This window comes from Kogia breviceps, chromosome 10 (assembly GCF_026419965.1).
Source record: "Kogia breviceps isolate mKogBre1 chromosome 10, mKogBre1 haplotype 1, whole genome shotgun sequence".
NCBI classification, from domain to species: Eukaryota; Metazoa; Chordata; class Mammalia; order Artiodactyla; family Physeteridae; genus Kogia; species Kogia breviceps.
Window position 1 is genome coordinate 17825635 of NC_081319.1, and position 12573 is coordinate 17838207.

At 44.8% G+C, this 12573-nt stretch overlaps 1 pseudogene; it reads left to right on the forward strand.

The window, feature by feature from the left end:
- The first annotated feature begins 10735 nt into the window (after positions 1-10735).
- Positions 10736-11268, forward strand: LOC131763572 (S-phase kinase-associated protein 1 pseudogene; annotated as a pseudogene).
- Positions 11269-12573: the final 1305 nt, after the last annotated feature.

Sequence of the window (12573 nt, forward strand, 5' to 3'; positions counted from 1 at the left end):
TATTCATCTTCAGCCAGGAGCAGCCTCACCTATTCACCTAGACGGGTGAGCGGCGGTGCAGTGAAATTTTCCAATATGGTGTCTATCAGAGGACATACTGTGATGGTTAATTTCATGTGTCACCTTGACTAACCATGGCGTGCCCAGATTAGACATTATCTCTTGGTGTGTCTGCAAGTGTCTTTCTACATGAGATTAGCATTTGACTTGGGGAACTCAAAGTCCAGTTTGGATTAGGCTCAATCCTTTGAGGGTCTGAATAGAACAAAAGGTGAGGAAGGAGGAAATGGCCCCTTGTCCTTCCTACCTGCTGGAGCTGGGACATCTCAGCTCATCATCTCCCACCCTGGGACTGGGACTTACACCATTTGGCTCCCCTGAGCCTCACACTCAGCCTGGAATTATACCACCAACTTCCCTGCCTCTCCAGCTTAGAATATGTATCGTGTTGGTTCTGTTTCTCTGAAGAATCCTACCTAGCACAGATGTTAATAAGTATAATGGGTTCCAAGGTCAAACTAGGCTAGTAAATTATAAGTTCAACAAAGCTCTACAGGGTCTATCATTTTAGGACTTTTCGGAGCCTCTAGTATGGTATGCACCATGAGTCCCTGAAGGGAGATAATCCTACAAAGCTCCTTCTAGGTGGATGCAACCAGAAAAGCAAGCATAACTAGCTTCTCCAGAAGGAGGCTTCCTGGTTGCCATCCAAAGCCTTGGGGTCAGACACACCTGAACCAAATCCTAGCTGTGCTACTTTTCCAGTTGTGTGAGGAGCTCTGGCATTTATTTCAGCATCTTGGGCCACGGTCTTCTCCTCTGTAAACTGACAAATGAAATGATGCTCCTAGCTGAATGTCAAAAAACAAAAACACCAGTATTGACTATGAGACCCTCCCCAGGGAAGCTGGAATAGGAAGAGTAACCAACAAGAACTATCTTTCAACAAGCACGTGGCGAATATGTGTCCCACTATGGCTGCCCAGCTTCCATACCCCCTTCCCAACAGTGGCCCAGTTCCCCCTGGGGAATCGTCTATTCTCCTTTGTGTGTGGTCTTTGTGGGGTGGTAATTACAGAGACTCACAGTCATTGTGGAAATCAAAGTATGGGGCTCCTTCCTCCCCACTCCCATGTCCGCTGGTACAGATGGAGGGAGCCCTCATGACTTAAGCTCAGCCAACAGCATTCCATCCATCAGGACTCCAAGTCTCAGGGATCATCAGGATGGAAAGTCAGGTTACAGGTCAGCCAGGGAAGTAGCAGCAGGAGCGTTTCTATGACCAGGGCGGTGCTGGGCTTCCTATCTATTCCCAACTCTGGGGCTCCAGCATTCAGTCTATTTACTGAACCCCAAAAATCCATCCAGTCAATGAACCTTATCAATATGAAACCAACAATTCTTTTCCAGTGGTGCTCTGATCAGCAGAGATACAAGTCTAGAACAGGACCTTGATGGAATACAGGGAGGAAGAACAAGAAGGACGAGAACGACCGTGAGTGAAGAATAAACCAAACATGTATCTGCCTCATGTACGGTTCTCACGGGGCCACTTCTAACAACAAAAGAATTCAGGTTGTATCCTTCAGGATCCTGCCAGAAAAATGGAAACGTCTCTGCATTTGAAGCAGAGGGAATTTAAAGCAGGGAATTGATTACCCAAAGGAGGAAAGAGCTGAGAAGCCAATAAGGGACAGCGAGACGGCCCCAGGAAAAAGCAACAGCAGAAAGTCCTTACAGCCCTGAAGCAACAGGGCTGAGGCCACAGAGGAATCACAGCTGCTGCCAGAGACACTGCCCAAGACAGAAGGGTGGGGATGGGAGGAAATAGACTCTGGCTTACCCCTACCTCTGCTTCCAACCTCCCACCCATGCAGCCCAGTGGCCCAACCAAGCCAGGCATTACAGGAACCTGCAGGGGCCACCCCTCCTCCCCCAGATTGGATTCCAGGCAAATAGTCCCAGGAATGGCAAAGCAACTCTCACACATAAAGTGTGTTACGCCTCCAACAGGCTTGGTTCACGTGATTCCCAACTCTTTGGGGACCTCCTGGCCGAATCCTGTTCCGTCTTTTCAAATGAGACAAAGCACTTTCAGCCGCCCACCTCCTACAGCCCAAGTCCCACTTGTCTCCCTACAACAAAAACCTACAAAAGCATTTTCTGGGTCTCTCCTCCAGATGCTCTATGGACTGACTAGTCTCAGAGGCTTCCAACACTCCTCATTTCAATAAGTATTTTATCTCACATGGAAAGCCAAATGGAATACATTTGCTGTATTTATCATTTCTACAGTAAAAATAAAATCTCCATGAAGCAAGTACCAGCAAGATAAGGATGAATCCACAGGCCTTTCTGGTCTCATCACAAGAAGGATATATTTCAGAGACGCTGTACTGGACGGAATTAGGATTCCCTCAACCAAATTTAATATAATTTTTTCTCCAGGGGAATTTCTGATGAGATTGTCCTGCAAAGGGACCATCTCCTAATGGGATTTGCCGATCAAGATTACATTGTGCTGTTAAGTAGCCATTTTAGAAGAAAATGCAAGCAGCGGAGGGGGGTAAACGCAGCTGGTGAACACCACTTGCTGGCGTAGCCTGGAGAGCTAGGTTGGTACTCTTTCTGCATCTGGCGGAAACGGGGGGGACTGGTATATCTGAGCACCCTCCTGAAGAACCCAAATTAGAAAGAGATTCGATCTTAGTGCAGACCATTGACTCTCTCTCTGTACCAGGGTCATGGGGCATTTCAACTGTGCTGAGACACCTGGCCAGTGGTGTCCCTGGGGACTGGGATGAGAATGTCAGTGACCGAGGCAAACTCAGCCCTCCAGGAAGCATCACCACGATCCTCGCTTCCTGGCAGTGGGATGGTGAGCTCACGTGCTCAGACCAGTGATGTGCTCCATCACACAACGCTAACGCTGGCCCAGACTGTCCTCCAGGAGCCTTCATTTGAGAAAACTGGTGGGAAAAGGAAATCAAGACATGGATTAGAAATAGCTCAAAACACACCTGAAGCCAAAGCAATCGTTGAAGCAGGAATGTACCAAGGGCCAGGGGGTGGGGTGGGGTGGGAGGTGCGATCCTCCCCAAGTACAGGCAATCAGGAAGAGCCCTGACTGTAGAGAATTTTCAAACAAACAATAATACTGCCTAGTCAGCAGGCTCCATTTATTGTCACCACGAGCTAGCGATGCAAGAAACCAGGATTGGAACCTGCCACGTCAAAGAAAATTTCTTAACCCTCTGAACCTCACTGCCTCGCCTGTCAAAACATGATGCCACCATTGGCCTCAGAGAAGGGTGCAAGGATCCTGAGTAAATATATTTTAAGCCCTCATGCTAGCACCCGGCACACTGTCAATGGTCAATAACTGATGGATACATGCTACTGTTATTATGTGAACAAAGACTGTCGCCAAAAGACCGGAAGAAGATAAATGGACAGCATAGGATAAAGATTACTCATGTGACAAAGGATGTCAAATAAATGTCATTTAACTACAAGACAGCACGTGGTGGCTATTGGCATGGCAAATATCAAATTACAGCAGTCACAACAGAGAGAAAAAGCTACCTCTCTAGGGTGTCATGTGGGTATTAGTTAATAAGATCCTCACAGGCAGGTTTGTGTTTTCACCCAGACAAGGGCCAGCTGAGGAAAGAAATAAGGGGGGAGGAGGAAGGAAGAAGAGGAAGAGAGAAATTTCTTTCACTGGTCCCCCAAATTGGATCCCATAACCTCCAAGAGGATTAGGAGAGAGAACCAGTAGAAAAGAGCCCATAACAGAATTGGTGCAAAGCCTCTGAAATATCTCCAGCAATCCCACAGTGACAGAACTGTGGTTGCCAAGGCGGAGGGGGAGGGGGAGGGGGTGGGGGAGGGATGGAGTGGGAGCTTGGGATTAGCAGATGTACGCTATTATATACAGAATGGATAAACAACAAGGTCCTACTGTATAGCACAGGGAACTATATTCAATATCCTGGGATAGGGACTTCCCTGGTGGTCCAGCAGTTAAGACTCCATACTCCCAAGGCAGGGGGCCCAGGTTCGATCCCTGGTCAGGGAACTAGATCCCGCGTGCCACAACTAAGGGCCCGCATGCTGCAACTAAGGATCCCGCATGCGGCAATGAAGATCCCACAGGCCGCAACTAAGACCTGGCACAGCCAAATAAATAAATTAATTAATTAATTAAAAAAAAAAAATCCTGGGAGAAACCATAATGGAAAAGCATATGAAAAAGAATAAATATATATAACTGACTCACTTTGCTGTACAGCAGAAATTAACACAACACTGTAAATCAACTCTACTTCAATAAAATAAAATTTTAAAAAAATAACTGCACAGTGTAGCCTCTCTCCTCTTAGGAGATGCTCCAAAAGACAAGACAAAACGTGGCCATGTAGGTCAGAGGTTTTTAAGAAATTTCTAAGAGCGAGTACTGTAAAATTTAAACTCCTTTTAACAAAATCTAGGGCTTCCCTGGTGGCGCAGTGGTTGAGAATCCGCCTGCCGATGCAGGGGACACGGGGTTCGTGCCCTGGTCTGGGAAGATCCCACATGCCGCGGCACGGGTGGGCCCGTGAGCCATGGCCGCTGAGCCTGCGCGTCCGGAGCCTGTGCTCTGCAGCGGGAGAGGCCACAACAGTGAGAGGCCCGCATATCACAAAAAATTAAAAAAAAAAAAAAAAAATCTAGACTTAGAAGACGGAAAGTCAACTCTGCCAAAACATTAACTGAGTTATATCAGCGTAGTACAATGGGCGACTTTTATTTTCTCCATCGTACTTTCTAAATCCTTTAAGAATTGAAACTATGTTACTTTTTGAATCAAAACTTAAACCTCAATTTTTGTACTAATAAGTGGTATATAAGAATTACCTAGGACCTCAGTGGTCCTCTTAGGTTAGACATGGTGGACCCTTTTTTTTTCTTCAGAGAGGAAAATGGGTCAGTTTCTTAAGATCCTAAATTGAAGCAGTTGAAGAAAATGTTTTGGTTTTGTGACTAGTTCATTTGAAAATAAATGACGTATTATGGAACACTGAGGGTTTAAAAATGGAGGTGGGGATGCAAAGGAGCAAAATATAGGACAAAGCAAATGCTTTATACTATCAGAAATAGAAGCTAAACCCCAATTAAAGTGATAAATCTTTAATCAAATAACATTGTAGACATAGGTCCAACCAAAATCTTGTTATAAGAAGCTTATTAATTAATTTTTTGGAGCTGGGGGCACAATCTTTCTTCAGACCTGGGCTGCAGATTCCCTATCTTAATTCAAACCGGAGCTATGAAAAAAAGGTAGAGATACAGTTATGTACTCAATTTATAAGCTTTTTCAAATAACTTTCTAGAACGATCTCTGGGCTGCTATAATCCAAAGACCGTAAACACACTGGATGGCCAACAAGGTGGGGAAAATACCTTCTGTATATAAACAGGTTTTACGATTTTTAACTTGAAATTGGGGCCCATCTGATGAGGCACTGAGTAAAATTAAATACTTTTATGTAATGGTGAAAAGAAAATAAAAGGAATAACTTCAAGGGGAATGTTTAACTGACCAAAAAAACCAATGTGCCCAAAATATGGCCCATTCCTGTGATTCTGATCAATAAAGGATTCCTAGACTCCACCCAAACCTGCTGAATCAATTCTTGGAGAAGAGCTCCCAAATCTTCATTTTACCTCGTTCTCCAAGCAGTTCTGAGACACACTCTAGCTTGAAAACCTCTGATTTGTAAATATTAAGAGTGCGATAATTCAGCAGTTCATTCAAGAGCTACTAAATAACTCTTCATTCGCTTATTTGAAGTACTGACCCTACTGCCTCTCTCTGAGATTATTTTCTGATTGGCCTTTTGCTAACCAGGCAAAAGCCACTCTGCATCAGCAGTACGTGACAGTTTCTAAAACCAAGTGAATTTCTTAAAGCCACACACACACAGTAAGAACCCACGATACTCTTCCTGGTACACTGCAACTACTCTCCCGGGGTCATAGATTCCTCTCCGGGTGTCCTCCTAAATTCAAGGACCTTTTATGATGAGGAATTTAATGTCTCTGACATACAGGGAGAAATTAATTAGCACCTACCAAATGAACAACTATTTCATTCCTTGCATGCATTTATATTTTGCTTTTGTCACAGCCCAAAAAACACAGAGAAAATCTCTGTAAAAATTAGTTATACTCTACGGTTTCTGGTGGAGCTGCAGAGATTACCCCTTGGGCTATTATTTGCAGTATTTATGTTTTCTTTTTTTTTTCTTTTACTGAATTATCAAGTGAAACTCCAGTTGTTCCTAACGGCACTCACTCTGTGTGTTTCCCATTCCCGTATATGAGAAAGGGTTTATTATCCATTTGTAGCAATTAAGACACTGATGTTATATAGACCCATAAAATTCATTAAGCCAGTAAAGAGCTTTTCATCAAAATCACTGCAGCTAAATATTTATTTAAAAATAAAAACTAAATTAAAATTAAGAACTCCCATGACCAAAAAAAAAAAAAAAAAAATGCTTTCAGAAAGTTTGGAAAGCAGTGGTGGGTGTCCCTAACAGTTTCAAAGTACATAACTATATTTTCTTATAGAGTAGAAACAACGCTAACCAGCAGTCAATCATGGCTAGCTATAAAGAAATGAAGTAATTAACCATAAGGAAATAATTCAGCAAGACGCTAACAGTTTAATAACATTTAAGTATTTGCACTTAAGCATTATTGTTTCTAAATGGCTTCATAATTGTTTTAGATTTGCAAAAGGTGCTAACACGTAAACAAAAGAAAGAGCAAGACGAGATAGATGTGGTAGGCCGGATGTGTTATTAAATACAAGAATAAGGTCTGCGGGCTTCCCTGGTGGCGCAGTGGTTGAGAGTCCGCCTGCCGATGCAGGGGACACGGGTTCGTGCCCCGGTCCGGGAGGATCCCACATGCCGCGGAGCGGCTGGGCCCGTGAGCCATGGCCGCTGAGCCTGCGCGTCCGGAGCCTGTGCTTCGCAACGGGAGAGGCCACAACAGTGAGAGGCCCGCATATCACCAAAAAAAAAAAAAAAAAAAAAAAAAAAAAAAAAAAAAAAAAAAAAGAATAAGGTCTGCATGTCCTGGGTGGAATATAGAACACAGGCTCTTTACAGAGCTGGTCTGTACAGTGCAAACTCAACAACCCTCAGAAGCTTACACACTTCCCCAGCCAGGGGAAAAAGGAGGAAATCCAACAGATATCTTTTATGAAGAGAAAACTCTCATGTTGCCATCCTCCTGTCACAGGGGAAGTTCATTTAAAAAGCCAGAGCTGAGAAAGCAAAACACGTTGTTTAGAATGTGTAAGAACTTCCCGCTGTGTGGCTAAGGGATAAAGCTTTTATTAGAAAGTCCTTTCTTTATATCTGAGGCACTACAAAAAGAGCCAAGAAGAAAGCTGTGGTTGTCCATTTGCAAAGGCTTCTGCCCGCAGTGGAGGCTTTCTGTATTTCCATCCTCAACCACGAGAAGGAACAGGGTCTGTTTCCATTTTCCACTGAACACCAGAAGAGTGGCTCTCTCCCAGGACTCCAAGGATAGCTTCTCAGCATGCCATGAGCTCTCTATAAACATTCTATTTTAGTTACCTACCTTCATTTCGACGAAATCTTAAAACATATCTGAAGGACTGAGAACTGCCATAGGGTTCTCCTTAGCAATCGTGTGTACATTGGTACCAATTCCAAGGACACGAGTTAAAGAGAGAAACGATAGTGGTAGACTTTAGATGAAAATTATATTGATGCCAAGTAAAAGCCAACAAGACCCCGCTGTGTGCCCTAGGAGGAGAGGTGTCCTGGGAGCTTGAGCAGAGAGGCGTCTGGAGAGAAAGGAGTTGGCTGGTTTACGGACGGACATCCACCAAATTCACAGGCAACCAGCGTCCAGCAGCCAGGACCACCTCGTGCTGTGAGCAGCAGTTTAATTTCAGCAAGACGACAGCACCTTTCACTTTCAGTTAACATTGTTCATTTAAACGTCGTGGGTTATATAGCTGTATTCCTCTGTGATGTGTAAATCTGCGTTAATTTTATACTTGTATAGCAGACGTGAGAGTTAACACCTAGAGTGTGGTTTCTCAGCCTGGGCCCTGCTGACATTCGGGGTGGGTAAGTCTCTGCTGCGGGCCGTCCTGTGCATTGTACGATGTTTAGCAGCATCCCCGGCCTCTACTCACTAGATGCCAGTAGCATCCTCCCTTAATTGCAGCCAAAAAGCTGTCCAGACATTCCTGAAGGACAAAATGGCCCCTAGTAGAGAAACCAGCTGACCTAGTGTCTGAGTCCGGGTCCAAGCGGGAAAGAGAGGATACACTCAGATTGGGAAATGCAAGGGGAGTTTAATATGGAAACTGTTAATAAACGTGTGGGGAGGGCTTCCCTGGTGGCGCAGTGGTTGAGAATCCGCCTGCTGATGCAGGGGTCACGGGTTCGTGCCCCGGTCCGGGAAGATCCCACGTGCCGCGGAGCGGCTGGGCCTGTGAGCCATGGCCGCTGAGGCTGCGCGTCCGGAGCCTGTGCCCCGCAACGGGAGAGGCCACGACAGTGAGAGGCCCGCGTACCGCAAAAAAAAAAAAAAAAAAAAAAAAAAAAAAAAAAAGTGTGGGGAGGGAGTAGGGAAAGACATTTACCAACGGACTAAAGGGGCATAATAAGACAGCAGCACACTGTAGGGGTGAGAGGGGAGGGGCTGGGGTTGAGGGGAAAGAGATGCTCAGCTAGGCCCCAGCTGTTCCAGCCATCCCAGCCCAGGTGCCAGCCAGGAGGGGAGAATCCATGTTGACATCCAGCCCAGATAAGGCTCCAGGTGCCTGCAGCCCCAGCTGTCGTCAGGCTGCAACGACGCAAAAAGCTCCAGGTGAGAAATGCCCACCTGAGTCAGTCCAAGCACAGACCCATGAGAAATATCGATAGTAATATCCTGCTTTCTAACCCAGTAAATGTTAGGGTGGTTTATGCAGCAATACGGAACCGGACTACAACTAATCGAAATGTTAATCAACAGTTCCTAGGGTATACATTGAAGTTAATAAACACACACACACACACACACACCACAGACCACCATCCACAGTGAAATATTTTAAGAAAATTGCAGACAACATAACCACCCTGCCATATTTTCAATTTCTGAGTTTGAACCCGTTTGGCTCCGTATGTCTGCTACACTTTCAGGATCTGCCAAGGTGTGACGCTGATTAGTGAGGACCCCAAAACATCCACAGGAGCCACAAGTCTTCTCCCACGGGGCACTGGAGTGTCTGCCAGGTGTACAGGTGTGTTCAAAGCGTTGAAAGTGCCCATGGGGAACTGACGGGGGAATGTCTCTTTATCTCCTTTATGTTCAACTCTGTTAAAGGGATACCCAAGAGTTTGTAGAGAAATTGTTCCTTTTTTACTTGTTGCTCTACTCTCCGAGAATGCAGACAGAATCCAGTGAGGGCTGGATGCGGAGAGAAATCCAGATGGCAGACTTCACACCCGTTATCTGACAGCGGAGCTTTCTCTAACAGGGTCGGGCTCTCCAGAGCTGGCTCCTTGTTTCATCAGGACGAACTATCCCCCAGGAAGGGCCTCAGTCCTCATGCAGATTGGCTTCCCAGGGTGCCCACCCCACCAGCACAGACATGGCCAGAGTTGGTGAATTCCTTAGACTCATCTAGAAGCCCCGCTCCGGAAAAATGAAAATGGTGAAGAATTCTGACAATCGAACAGATTAATCATTGTAACAGAATGACCCAGGGGTCTGAATTTAGCTTTTTAGCAAGAAGCTGACAGCTGCTTCTCTGCAGAGCAAGGTTAGCAGCTCAAATGGCTCCAGGAGGGGGTGATATTCAAAATATTGAATATTTAACAACTGGCACTACCTGGGCACCCATGGGTTCAGAACAGTCCCTGCCAGCATCTATCAGCCCTGCCCACGTGGCCTAGCAGGTGAAAGGAAAGAGTGGGCACAGGGGGCTGTGGAAGAGGAAAGCTCGTGCCTGCCGTGTAGCGGAAGCTGCTGTCAGCTCCAGATAATGGCAGGTGTGGGAATATAAAGCCATCTGTTTTCAGACACACAGATTTTTCCCAGAGAGGTTACGATCGATTTCTTCATGAAATTCAAATATTGACAACTTGTTTAAAACTTTACAAAAAAATAAACCTCTTTACAGGCCAAACCAAAAAAATAAATGAATGTGTATGACCTCTCTGTGTCAGTTCTTCGCTGCTGCTCCAAAGGCAGAGCCAGACAGTACCTTGGAGTACACTGTCATTATTTTCTACGTAAGTAGCCTCTTCGTATGTGGCCAAACTCCTAGGCTTTCGCACTTTGAGGGGTTGAAACCATTGGTCTCTTTTTTTTTTAAGTAATTAAAAAATAAATATTATTCCAAGCAGAGTCGTACAACAAAGGAAGTAATAAATGATAAGATGCATGACATAATAAATAGAAAAACTGTGAATTACATTTAAATTTCACAGTAATAAAACAAAGATATTGATAGAACCAAAAGGTATAATTTAACTGAATGGCCAGGCTAGGGAGACTGGAAGTGTGTACACGAGCATGTGTGTGTATGTATGTGGAAGGAGAGAGTGAAAAAGTTAAATCCGAGGCAGACGTCGTGCCGCTCCGCAGTGCTGGCCTTGTTCTTCGCTTTTCTGTTTTTCTTTTCGCAGACGCTGCCCTGCTCTCATCAGCCTCTGGCCCGCCATCTCCTTGAGTCCTAACACCATGCCTTCAATTGAGTTGCAGAGTTCTGATGGAGAGATACTTGAAGTTGATGTTGAAATTGCGAAACAATCTGTGACTATTAAGACCATGTTGAAATATTTGGGAGTGAGTGACGAAGGAGATGATGACCCAGTCCCCTTGCCAAATGTTAATGCAGCAACATGAAAAGAGGTCGTTCAGTGGTGCACCCTCCACAAGGATGATCCTCCTCCTGAGGATGATGAGAACAAAGAAAAGCGAAGAGAGGATATCCCTGTTTGGGATCAAGGATTCCTGAAAGTTGACCAAGGAACGCTTTTTGAGCCTATACTGGCAACGAACTACTTAGACATCAAAGGTTTGCTTGATGTTACCTGCAAGACTGTTGCCAATATGATCAAGGGGAAAACTCCTGAGGAGATGAGAAAGACATTCAATATCCAAAATGATTTTTACTGAAGAAGAGGAAGGCCAGGTACACAAAGAGAACCAGTGGTGTGAGGAGAAGTGAAATTTTGTGTCTGATGCCGTAACGCTGTAAGGACTGTTCCAAATACTAGTTGCACTGCTTTGTTTATAATTGTTAATATTAGAAAAACAGTCCACAAATGCAGCAGCAAATCAGTTGTATTAGCAGAATGTTGTCCTCATTGCACGCGTAGTTTCAGTACAGATTCCAAACTTCTTTCTTCTAGTATGATCAAAAGTTCTTTTTTCTTTGCTCTCAATAAAATTGAACTGTGGGTTCTCTAGAGAAAGTGGCATTTGGGGCGTTCCCTCTCTTTGTAAAGCAATTTCTGCCTAGTTTATTGTCCAGTTAACTTTACTTTAATCACTTCTAAAAGTTGGCGTTGTAAATAAAACAACTTGCCAAAAAAAAAGTTAAATCCTCATCTTCTCTTTTTTTTTTAATTGGTCCTTTAAGTTAGCAAAGCTGTCCCCTCCCCCTTGCTGTGAAGACCTCTAGAATAAGAAAAGTCAAATTAGCATCAAGTTCCAGGACCTTTCTGGGTAAAAATATTAAGGACATCTGCTTCCCCCAAATCAAACGTTTTAGAAAACCATCGGAGGGATTGAGATGAGATGCCAAATAAGTCCTCCAAAGAGAGCTTCAAAAAGGTGGGAGAAGTCTGGGCTGCACTCCACACTCTACCAAGAGCTGGCTACCCTCCCATGGTGTTTGTGCTTTGGGGATGGGTAACTGATCATGTAATGGGAACTCTAGAAATAGGAACACGGCAGCCTGGGCAGGACCTGGACCAGCAAGGACATTGTACGCTAGTGGACAAGCTGTGTCCATTGAACTGTGAGCCTTCACTTTCAACTGTGACACCTTCCACACTGGCCACCAAAAGCAATAGCCATTGTGGGCTCATCACATTCTCCCCCTTCTCTCCCAGCCTGCTGTTTTGAGCTGCAGTCTTTCAGATCGAGTAAACCCATGAGCTGGACCATCTTTGTGGGCCTGTGGCACTGGCACTCATGGAGGACCCCATATGCTCAGCTTACCTAGTTCAATGCGCATCTTGAACTGTTTAACTTTTGAACAAGAGGTCTTGCATTTTTATTCTGCGTGAGCCTACAAATTTTGTAACTGGTCTGCCCATGAGATTCTTGAATAATTGCAGAGGAACACTTTTGGAAAGGCGGCCTCAAGAAAGGGATACAGTCACATTACTCATGGTAGCTATGTTCTATAAAGTTGCCATGAACACTGACTAAATGAGTATTGAACGATGCTCCTAGGAGAAATACAGGGTTAGGTTCCTGTGAGCTTCTGATCACAACATTTTCATCAACCAATCAATGCGTTACGTGTGTTTC